Here is a 12,632-nt window from a genome sequence, read left to right as displayed (position 1 = left end):
GTTGATTACGTTATGTTTGCGTTGTTGAATATGAAACATTCCAATTGTGAAGGGACGGTAAGGTTCATGAGTTCATACTCAACGTTCAATACAAATATGTCTTTCACTCAATATGTATTATTAACAATTCTGCCAACACAGCTATACAAAAAACGCGCCAAATGCACTAACGTTAACTAGCGGGCCTATAGACGACATTTAGTTAACAGGCGAGCCGTGTATTTGAATTGGGGTACAAAACATGGAGACAACATAATAAAAAATACAACAACTTCTTGGACAGCTAACACAAAACAATCTTAAGCAAGGTGGGGAAAAAGTTACTATTATAGAAGTATTTTAATTATTTTTACTCACTTGAGGCAGAAAGCCGCTTTATCTAACATGGCTGACGGGGCGACAGTCAAAAAAGAACGTCACTGCGCACAGTGCGCAGGTGCGCAGAAGTTCACAGCATGCCGAAATCCAGTATTTTCATCCCGCGCGCCCAAATTCTTATTTTATATTGGCAACATGATAAACTACATACATACAGTAAATATCGATATAAGCAAAAACAAAAAACAAAAAAAAAAAAACATTTTATTTATATGTACTGCTTAAATGTGTTTAACACAATCAGTTAAGCACAATATTTACACACAATGTGTCTGTAGTAACACAAAATGTGTTACGAATTGTTTAACACATATTTTGTGTAAATTTTTAACACATCATTGCAGTTGAAAAAAAAGAGTACAACCAAATTGAGAGTACAACCAAAGCATTTGTACCCAAAGTGCTCACAATTGTACCCCAACCGTACCCTTTTTTCTGACAGTGTAGGAACGAACCCCGATGTTTTTTCAAATGTGTTGGCGCTGACTGCAAACGGACATTTTGTACGTACGCAGCTTTTAAAGCTCATTTCTATCGGGTTCACAATGAGTCTGCACCCCCTGTTACTGCTGGAGAACTTTGTTACAGATTTTAAATGTGCCATTTCGCTGTGTGATCAACAATTTCACACAGTTAAAGAACTTATATGCCACTTAAAAGAGCATATAGTGGAGGGGCGACCTGTGGCATGTCCAGTAACAGGTTGTAAAAATACGTTCACTGTGAAATCATCGTTTACTGCACATATGATCAGGAAGCATCGAGCATGTTCGGTTGATAGCATAAGTGACGTTTACAGGGAAACTATTTCTCCGTCATCTACTGTCATCGCATGTGAAGATGCTTCCCAGAGCTCAAATGATGCAACAACAAATGAAAGCATTGAATTGCCACAGAATTTCAATGAGTCCTTTCTTAGGAATGTATGTTTACTGTACCTAAAATTGCAAGGGCAGCTCCTCCTTCCAGCTTCAACAATACAGACAATTTTTGAAGAGATGCAAAATGTACATGAGTTAGGACAAGATTACACTTTAAGTAAACTGCGGTCACTTTTAAAAAATGATATGTCTCTTACAGATGATGTTGTCAGTAAAGTCTCTTTCTCTTTCTGTCATAAGGGACCAATGAGAATATATTCAAGAGCTCAGACATTCAAAAAAATGTTCCATTACATAGAGCCTCAGAAAGTAACATTAGGAAATGATGAAAATATGCAACAAAGGTTTGCATACTACATACCTGTAAAGCAAACATTAAGTAACTTACTGGAATCAGAATTTTGGAAGAATTCAGTGTCACAACCATCTTGTGAAACAGACTCAGATGATTTTAGTGACATAAGTGATGGCAAAAGCTTCAAGTCCAACCAGTTCTTCATTGAAAATCCAGAATGCCTGAAACTAATTCTCTACCAGGATGCTTTTGAAATTGTAAATCCCCTCTGCTCTGCTAAGAAAAAGCACAAAGTTGTGGCAGTCTATCTTTCTGTAGCTAATTTACCCATTCATGTTCGGTCCAATACTGATCACATGTCCCTTGTCTTATTGTGTTTAGAGAATGACTTGAAACAATTTGGATGTGCTGAGGTTTTCTCTGAGATGTTAGTGGATTTAAAAGATTTGGAGGAAAACGGAATAACTGTAGGTGGTGAAACAGTCAAAGGAGCTTTGTATTGTATTGCCGGTGATAATTTAGGTTCACACAGCATTGGTGGGTTTACTGAAAATTTCAGTCGTTCTAAGTACTTTTGCAGAAATCGCGCGAAACGAGTTTCAAAATGATGACCCAAATGTTTGTGGTCCACAGCGCACCCCTGACAATTACAATTCTGCGGTTTGTGATCTACAAACTGAAGACAACAAAGGCATAAAGGTAAACTCTGTTTTCAATACTCTGAAATCTTTTCATGTTTGCCAGCCTGGTCTCCCACCTTGTTTAGGCCATGACATATTTGAGGGTGTTTTGTCCTATGATGTTGCATTGTACTTGAAGTATTTAATTAAGAGAAAGCAATGGCTTACATATTCAATTTTGAACCGGCGCATCAAGCAGTTCAAGTACAAAGGAGCTGATGCTCTCACAAAGCCATGTGTTGTCAATTTTGAGGTGCCCAAGCTTTCAGGGCAAGCCATTCAGAATTGGAATTTCTTAAGATTGCTTCCTGTATTAATTGGTGACAAAGTGCAAAATCCAGAAGATGATGTGTGGCAGTTAACTCTCCAGCTTAAAGATATTGTTAATATGATTTGTGCGCAAAAGTTTTCATCAGCACAGGTAGCCTATCTTGACATTCTAATCCAAGAATATTTGGAATCAAGAAAGTCTTTATTTCCTGAGAGTCCACTAAAACCAAAACATCATTTTTTGCGTCACTATCCAGCACTAATTTTTAAATTAGGGCCCTTGATTCGATTATGGACGATCCGTTTCGAAAGCAAACACAGCTACTTCAAGAGATGTGCCAGGCATTTGAAAAACTTCAAAAACATCTGCCTAACTTTATCTGAAAACATCAGATGTTTCAGGCATATATTTCAGCTGGGCCAGGATGCAGTCAGCTTCTGCAGGTCAAAGACAGTTGCACTTTTTACCCCAACCTTTACAGTGACGCAATTAAACATGCAGTGAGAGAGTTGAGCTTTTCAGAAATCAATACTAGTGTGTCCACAGACATAGTGTATAAAGGTACATCATATAAAAAGATTAAAAAACATTAAAAAAATTAATGTTCTAAAAACATATTTAAATCAGTTCATGTGAGTACAGTGGTTCAATATTAATATTATAAAGCCACGAGAATATTTTTGGTGTGCCAAAAAAAACAAAATAACGACTTATATAGTGATGGCCGATTTCAAAACACTGCTTCAGGAAGCTTCAGAGCGTTATGAATCAGTGTGTCGAATCTGGAGTTCGGAGCACCAAAGTCACGTGATTTCAGCAGTTTGGCGGTTTGACACGCGATCCGAATCATGATTCCACACGCTGATTCATAACGCTCCGAATCTTCCTGAAGCAGTGTTTTGAAATCGCCCATCACTATATAAGTCCTTATTTTGTTTTTTTTGGCGCACCAAAAATATTCTCGTTGCTTTATAATATTAATATTGAACCACTGTACTCACATGAACTGATTTAAATATGTTTTTAGTACCTTTATGGATCTTGAGAGAGGAAATGTCATTGCTGGCTATGTAGGCCTCACTGAGCCGTTGGATTTCAACAAAAATATCTTAATTTGTGTTCCGAAGATTAACGAAGGTCTTACGGGTGTAAAACGGCACGAGGGTGAGTAATTAATGACAGAATTTTCATTTTTGGGTGAACTAACCCTTTAAAGGTTTAAAGGGTTAGTTCACCCAAAAATTTAAATTCTGTCATTAATTAATCACCCTCATGTTGTTTCAAACCTTAATACTTTCTTTCATCTTCAGAACACATGCTGTATGTATTATTATTATTATTATTATTATTATTATTATTATTATTAAGTAGGCTACATACAAAAATAATAATAATAATAATAAATAAAAATAATGTTATTAACCATTATTTTTTTCCAATCAAACCAGTTTCGGAACGTTTATAATACAAAAGGAACGCTGGAACAGAAACGTTAAAATACCGATTCTGCTCGGAGTGGAACGATTGAAATTTTTTTTTCGTTTTTAAGCCCTGATTGCATCTTTCTCATGGGCATTTAATAATTTTTAACTTTTCAGTCTGAGTTAAATCTCTTTTTTGGCTCATTTTAACTTTAAAATAAAACACACCTAACAATTATGCACACCTGAATGTAAGGCGTTTTTCACTTCCAGCCTTCATGAACAATTATATATCACTTATAAATGATTAAATACAAAATTAATAGTAGTAAAATTTTACTCTTTGTTTTTAAGGCTTTAAATGGACTAGCTCCTTCCTATCTTATGGACCTTTTGAGTACCAAACACTCCAGCTAGACAGCTAAGATCGTCCAATCAGAATCTCTTACTGGTCCCTAGATCTAGGCTGAAGACAAAAGGTGACCGGCCCTAAGCTGTGGAACAGCCTACCGCTCTCTATTAGATTAATCTCTTCAAAATCGCTTTTCAAAGTAAAACTAAAAACCTGTCTCTTTGAGAAGGCATATAATCAATGAGTTCAAATGAGCTTTGCCTAACCATTAATGGCAGTATTTGTCTTTTATCTGTCTTATTGACATTTTATTTTGTTTTTCTTTCTGTTTTTGCTTTTTTATTGATATTGTTCAGCACAATGGTCAACCACCGTTGTTTTATTGTGCTTTATAAATAAATTGAGTTTGAGATAGTTATTAAGATTGATGTGGTTTGGAATGGGTAAAATGTGCTTGGAAAAAATACATGATCAGAAAATCAACTTGCCTAATAATTCTGCACATGGTGTATGTGAATCATTACATATCAGAAATTACTAATTGCAAATTAGGCCTTATAATTAACATGGTTACTTACATGTTGTGTCATTACTGTCCTCTGTTTGCAAAATCTCTGCCCTGAAATTGCGACTGATTTACCAAAGGACAGTGAATTGTACCAAACAAAAACATAATGCTCTACTGAAACATTCACAAAGTTGAAAATAAATAACCATTTTCCTAGCATTAGGATCCTTTGGAAGGTAATGTTATTTTTAGTCCAGTGATCCTGTATCGGTCTTCTTTTGATGTTAGGTGTCGTTGATCAGATACGTCACAATGAGAACAAGTTATTTTCTGAGATTGGATTCAAATGCTTGTTTTTGGACTAACAAGGAATTTTTTAGTTCTGAAGCCTACATGATTTTTTTTTTTTTTTTTTTTTTTAATGGTACAATGACCTCTTACATTTCAAAAGATCAAGAATATTTAGATTTCTCGAATCATGACCCCTTTAATACTTCAAATATTTGATTATTTATAACTTGAATAAAGAAGATTGTGATGTTATTGTTTCTGTTAATGAAGCTATTTTATAATTGATACAGTTGTCTGTTTTTCTTTCCCAAGGTGTTTTTTCTCCATCAACCCAGAGAAGGGCACCAAAGTGGAGAAGACAAACACATCCCGTCTTCACGTGAACCCAAGAGTCCTTACCTTGATTCAGGAACTTTCAGATCATGAGTGGCGTGATGTTTAAAACTCTGGATATGGTCAGTAGGATTTATGATGTAATGATGTGTGCCACACTACCAGCTTAAAGGTTTGTTTCAGCTCCTATGTTAGGTTCTTTAAGATTAGGAGGCAAGATAATTTTTCAGACAAAATTGTAACAGATGAGTTTGTATACAACTGTTAGAGTTTCAAAGAGAAAAGCATTTTCCTCATTCTTGCCCTCTCTTTCTCTTTTTTTTACACTCTCTCATCTGTTTCCTTTCATCTCTTTCCCTCCATCTTTCCTTTTTCAGTTCCAATAAGATGATCATTAATCTGTCATATGCTCTTATTGTATTGTTTGTAAAATAAGTACACTACATATTACAAACTTGTACAGTTTGTTGAGAAATGACGTTTGTTAACTGCTTTGTTTAATAAATTTTTATTTGTTTAATAAAAGTTTTTGAGTCTTTAATTTCAGTTCAGCAGAAAATGGATGTTTTTATGCAGTTTTATTCTAAAATGTAGTGTAAAGTTGTTTACAATTTTAATGTATTTTTTACTGAATTATTCTAGCAACCACAGCTGCCAGATTTTTTCTGTAAAAACAACAGGTTCCCTTTCATGGGAACTGTCGACGCTACGTCATATGACGTTATAGGAACCTTCTGCGTGATTGCGTCGTGAAGCACTCTTGTATCTAACCAATGATGAGACGAGACGTCAGAGGCGGGTGACGTCACGGACCAGGAAACTATAAAGCATACCCAGAACAAAGAACGCTAGCTTCTGTTGTCTTCAGCAAGCGCTCTGTGTTATCGTGTGTCTTATTTGGTGTTGTTTGTCTTATTACATAAACGAGTCACAATCTCTTCGTCTGAGGACACACCAATCCATATATTTATATAAAAAAGACACGTATTATGGCGAAAAACAGCAGCTGAATGGGAGTTGAGCATGCCCAGGCAGCTCTTGAGGGAGCTGTCTGTGCGCATTGTAAAAAACTCACTCTCAGGACACTGTGTTCCTGTGTTCCCCGCGGATCGGGTCCCGCTTCTGCTGAGGCAGAGCGTAGGCTCCATTCGTGGGGTTCACAATTGGATCTGACAGAGGGGTTAGAGACGGGCGCCGCCCTTTCTCTGCCCTTACCTGCCAGGTTCAGTGCCGTCTCCCAGGTGGAAGCACGCTCTGCGGTTTCTTCCCCCGGGTTGAGGCACCGGTATTTCACATGTCCAGCTCTGAGGAGGTGGATATTGTGATATCGATCTGAGGACTCGCCACCTCATACACATATCGTGTTTCAAAATCACACGTTTATAACAAATCAATAGTGAACAGCAGTTTGAGCAGTGAGCAGTGTTCATTCATAAAAATGTCCCGAAGAGAAGCATGCACTAGCGGGAGTTTTTTAGCTCCACTCCTGTTGGCTTTATTCTCGAGGGAATAAAAGTCTAACGCAAGGCTCGGATCTCGCGCTTGCCGAGGCAGCGCGTGGATTGAGTTTTCATTAAAGAATATATAGCTCGGATCTCGCGTTGCCGAGGCAGCGCGTAGATTAAGTCTGCAAGAGAGAATATACGGCTCGGGTCTCGCGTTTGCCGAGGCTGCGCATAGATCACGTGTCCGTAATTTTATATATATATATATGTATTTATATTTGGAGGGAACTGAGTAGACAGGAGTTTCCCTTTCTCTCTTTCCCTAAAATACCTTGCGAATTATTACGAGCTATAATTCTTTTGTATTCTAAATATATTCAGCCTGTTCAAAAAAATCTGGCTGCATTTAATTTGAGGATTAGATGAAATATTGAATACATTAAAATGCATTAAATTCTGAGGAATTTAAAAGAAAATAAAGGAGACCGTTCTGCCAACCCTGCCACCTCGTGTGCTTCAGGGCGCAGTGGTTTCCAGTGTTCCTTCAAGAAAGAGGAGGGTTGTAGAGCGGTCAGTTCAGATGTTCCCTGCCGGCTCGCCGTTTCAGGGCACTGGTCTGACCGTTCATCCAAAGAAAGTGTCGCCACCCGTGCTCCCCCGCAGAAAGCTTGGGGACAGGGACAGGCGACACAGCTGAAGTCTTTGTGGGGTAACACAGATCTGCGGACTGTAATTATCACCAAGAAGGCTTCGAAGAGGTCCTGATGCCAGTGGCGAGGGACATTGGAGGGCAGCCCCCTCCAGAGAGGGTCGGGTATTAAAATACTTGGTACCCATCCCTTTTTGGCGCCCTCAGGGGGCCGTTCTGCTAACCCTGCCACCCAGTGTGCTTCAGGGCGCAGCGGTCTCCACTGACCCTCCGAGGAGGGCCGGTCATCACTTGATTCGGCTGTTCCTTGCCGGTCCGCCGTTTCAGGGCGCCGAATTAAGTGCTCAAAAAACACCAGAGGCCAGTCTCGAGAGACTGGTTCCCTTAGTAAATTTTCTGGCAGAATGGAAACTTCTCCCAAATATTTCAAAATGGGTGCTGCTCACAATAGAAAAGGGTTACAAATTCGGGTCTCGCCCGCCCCAGTTTATTGGGGTCCTTCCCACAGTGGTGGCCCCCGAGCAGTCTCTGGTAATGGAACAGGAGGTTATGACGCTCTTGCAAAAAGGAGCTATAGAAGGGGTTCTCCTCCCAGCAAGCTGTCAGGGTTTTACAACCAGTGCTTCATTGTTCCAAAGAAGGATGGAGGGTTATCCCACAGATCAGGTCCGAGGACTGGTTTGTTGCGATAGACCTGAAAGATGCTTACATTCATGTATCCATCCATCCTCAACACAGGAAGTTCCTCAGGTTTGCTTTCGGGGACAAAGCTTACCTGTACAGGGTTCTTCCCTTTGGCCTTATCACCCCGCACATTTACGAAGTGCGTGGATGCAGCTCTGGCTCCACTGAGACTCCAGGGCATCCGCGTACTGAACTATATCGACGACTGGTTGATTATAGCTCAAACAGAACATCTGGCAGTTCAACATCGAGATGTTGTTCTGTCACACATGAAGAGGCTTGTGCTGAGGCTCAATGCCAAGAAAAGTGTGCTGGTTCCGGCTCAAATTACCAACTACTTAGGGGTAGTTTGGGACTCCACCACGATGCAGGCACATCTGTCTCCTGCTCGTGTGAGTTCCATTCTTAATGCCGTGAATGGGGTGAAACTAGGCCAGTCACTCACTGTTAAACAGTTTCAAAGACTGTTGGGTCTCATGGCAGCTGCGTCCAACGGGATACCTTTTGGCCTGCTGCACATGAGACCCTTGCAGTGGTGGCTCAGGACCAAGGGGAAATCCTTTTTGCACGATCAAAGTCACGCGGCGATGCCTTCGTGCTCTGGTCGTGTGGAAAAAGCCTTGGTTCCTGTCCCAGGTACCTGTGTTGGTGGTTCCTTGTCGTCGCGTAATGCTTACGACGGATGCTTCCCTCACCGGCTGGGGGGCGATCATGAGTGGTCGCTCAGCTCAGGGTCTCTGGGAGGACCATCAGAGTTCCTGGCACATAAATCGGCTGGAAATGATGGCGGTAATTTCTTGCAGTAAAATACTTCCTCCCAGACCTGAGGGCCCATCACATGTTGGTCCACACGGACAACATGTCGGTGGTCTCATATCAACCATCAGGGGGGTCTGCGGTCTCGCCAACTATGCAATTGGCCCGTTGGATCCTCCTGTGGGCCCATGGGAAGCTCCTCTCACTGAGAGCAGCTTATATCCCAGGGCATCAAAGTGGGAGCAGACTGTGGGCCTGGCCTCTGAGGGGGCCAGGCTCATAGATGCTGGTCTCCCAACTGAGGTTGTGGAGACCATACTCCACTCCAGAGCTCCCTCCACGAGGAAGTTGTATGCATATAAATGAAAACTGTTCTCTACTTGGTGTAGACAAAGCAATGTGGACCCTGTCCACTCTTCTATTAGCCTTGTGCTTCAATTTCTCCAAGACAATTTCTCGGATGTTTTTATCCCCTTCAACCTTGAAGGTTTATGTTGCGACCATTTCGGCCATGCTCCTCTGGGGGATTCCTCGGTAGGTCGAGACCCCCCTTTTTTATACGCTTCCTCCGTGGTACTCTGAGGCTGAGGCCTTCAGTACGTACAAGGACTCCGGCCTGGGACTTGGCCGTGGTATTAGAAGGGTTAGCTGAGGCTCCCTTCGAACCACTAGAGGAAGTTTCAGAGAAACTCCTCACCCTAAATACCATATTTCTACTGGCTATTTCATCTCTTAAAAGAATAGGAGATCTTCAAGCACTTTCAGTTGCTCCTTTGTGTTTGGAATTCGCACCTGGAATGGTCAAAGCGTTCCTGCACACTAGACCAGGCTATGTGCTTAGGTCCCCACCAACGTCCCGGGTCCCATCGTACTTCAGGCCTTCTATCCTCCTACATTTACAACTTCGGATCAGGAGAAACTCAATCTGCTCTGCCCAGTGAGGGCTTTAGATGCATATGTCCACAGAGCTGCCCTGTGGAGTAAAAAAGATCAATTGTTTGTGTGTTACGGATCTCCTAAGAAAGGAGGCCCAGCATCTAAGCAGAGAATGAGCAAGTGGGTGGTCGAGGCTATCTCACTTGCTTATGAGGCGACCGGACAGCCATCTCCATTAGCTGTCCGTGTCCACTCTACTAGGGGTATGGCGGCCTCAAAGGCCTTAATGTCAGGAGTATCCATTAATGACACATGTGATTCAGCTGGATGGTCATCCCAGCACACATTTATTAGGTTTTATAACCTGGATATAGGCTCCACTCCGGGGTCGTCAGTTCTGTCTACAAGATAACAGACAGGTACTTGGTTGTACGGCGTAGTTGGGACAGTGTTCCCATAACGTCATATGACGTAGCGTCGACAGTTCCCATGAAAGGGAACGTCTCGGGTTAATTGTGTAACCCTGGTTCCCTGAATAGGGAACGAGACGCTACGTCGCGTTGCCGTATCCCTGGCATACCTGTGAGCGTCTTGCTTCAGCCATAATCCAGAAGCTAGCGTTCTTTGTTCTGGGTATGCTTTATAGTTTCCTGGTCCGTGACGTCACCCGCCTCTGACGTCTCGTCTCATCATTGGTTAGATACAAGAGTGCTTCACGACGCAATCACGCAGAAGGTTCCCATAACGTCATATGACGTAGCGTCTCGTTCCCTATTCAGGGAACCAGGGTTACACAAGTAACCCGAGACGTTTTCATGGCAGCTAACTTTTTCTGCAGCAGTTTGTTTCTGATATAAAGAAGCGATATCGCCATCTAAAGTCATTTAAGGTACTGTCTTGTGCATTTTGCCTTTACTCACCCAAAACTTGTCAACAAGGACATTAGCAGGTAGTTGCTGATCGCAGATGTTTGATTTATTAGATGAGGAAATGACTGCAGCTGGTGATGAGGCTCAAACCAGCACATACAGTAGACTTTGACTATTTAATTTTACATAACATTTTTTTATTTATCCGCTATATTGACAAGACCGTTTTGAAGGATATTGGTTTACTTATGGCCTTTCTGTGCACTTGAGCTCAACTGAGACTTGAGAGTTTGTAGACATTTAAAAGGTTGTTGTGTCGACCTTGATTTATTGCAACATTGAGGTGTTCAGTTTTATTTTGATTTTAGAAAATAAACTTGATTTCTCATCTTACAAATCAATTGTTTCTTATTTTCACTGGCACGTCTCTCAGGACTAGTGCATCTCTGAGCCTACATTCAGCACGAGTAAAATACTTAAATACTGTTAAAATCAGATATTTTAAGACTTTTACTCAAGTCGTATTGGAATTGGTTACTTGTAACTTGTAGTTTTCGAAATAAGGTATCAGTACTTTTACTCAAGTATGGTTTTCAGGTACTCTTTACACCTCTGGTTAAGACTGTCGGAGCCGCCCTGATTGTGAATCGTAAATATTTTATCATTTTGAAAATGTACAATCAGAAATCATGTTGTGTGGGGGAACCCGAGAACAAATGCGCATACGCTCTGTAGATTATCACGTGAAATAAAGCGACACCCAGTCAAAAAGAGAGCTGACGGAAGACTCACCTCCAGCTGTAACATCTAAAGTACATGTTCACACCGTCTCCACGGCTTCATCCAAACATCATCCCCTTTTTTCAGCAAATTTTCTGTAAAAGTCAGTCTAAACCATTATCGGCATTTCTTGTTGCTGGTCGTCCACCATATTTTTTTAGTCTAAAGTCACATTTGATGTGAGAGATTTTGTGAGATTTCCCATGTTCACAGTCAGGACTCCGGTTGTTTGTGAATTTAATCTGTTTTTGTGTGGTTTGTATCCTGCTCACATCGCGGCACTCCACACACTATAGTGTATGTATTAGGGCTGTCAAGTGATTAAAATGTTTAATCTAATTAATTACATGATGTGGCGATTAATTAATCTAATTAATCGCAATTTAATCACACATCAATTTTGGCTGAGAAATTAACCCCAAAAGTCATTATTGTGTAAAGCATCAAATAGACATTACACAAAGTAGCTTCAGAAAGAAATATTTTATTTGATTCAACATAGAATTTTTTACACATGAACTTTTGGACCATGAGGTTGAGTAAATTATAATTAATGTCATTTTTTGGGGGACTATACCTTTATTTATATATTTTTAATTAATATGGAAATATGAAATTATTTTTTTAATAAAATTAGACTCTAAATAAGAAACTAAAACTGCCAGTAGGTGGCGGCAGTGGCGCTGTTAGGGGGGGTGCAGAGTATGCCAGGCATATGGGCCCAGGACGCTAGGGGGCCCCAAATCACGACTTTGGATTTTTTTTTTTTTGTGTGTGTGTGTGTGTGTGTGTGTGATTTTTTTTTTTTTTTTTCTTCTTACATACACGAAAATGTTAACTAATTATATTGTAGTAAAATACAATTTAAATCTGTGAATTATAGAAAGTAAGAAGTGAACGTGAGCACGCTCTCTCGTCACTTTAAAATACAGCGCATGACGTGTTAACTGCATAAAAAAGAATAGGATAGATGGAAAGAAGTGCCTGTCAGGAAGACAAACGTAAATTTCCACCATTTTCCCTGAAATACATGAAATTAGGCTAAGTGGCTGGTGAACTGGGAGAAGAATAGAGTAAACTTTATTGTTTCATACACATCTGTATCTGATATGAATAAAACACTTAGTCAAATTATAATTAAAAGGATACCTATGCAGCTTCCA

The 12,632-nt window shown here is 40.4% G+C and overlaps 1 long non-coding RNA gene across 1 annotated transcript in view; it reads right to left on the bottom strand.

The window, feature by feature from the left end:
* LOC127507833 (uncharacterized) overlaps positions 1–11,581 on the bottom strand; it is a 35,653-nt gene extending 24,072 nt beyond the window's left edge. Inside the window, exon 1 of the long non-coding RNA XR_007928466.1 lies at positions 11,482–11,581. This is a non-coding gene — a long non-coding RNA (uncharacterized LOC127507833). The remainder of the gene's footprint in view (positions 1–11,481) is intronic.
* Positions 11,582–12,632: the final 1,051 nt, after the last annotated feature.

Source organism: Ctenopharyngodon idella, chromosome 24 (assembly GCF_019924925.1).
Source record: "Ctenopharyngodon idella isolate HZGC_01 chromosome 24, HZGC01, whole genome shotgun sequence".
Classification (NCBI taxonomy): Eukaryota; Metazoa; Chordata; class Actinopteri; order Cypriniformes; family Xenocyprididae; genus Ctenopharyngodon; species Ctenopharyngodon idella.
This window is presented reverse-complemented; position numbering and strand designations above follow the sequence as displayed.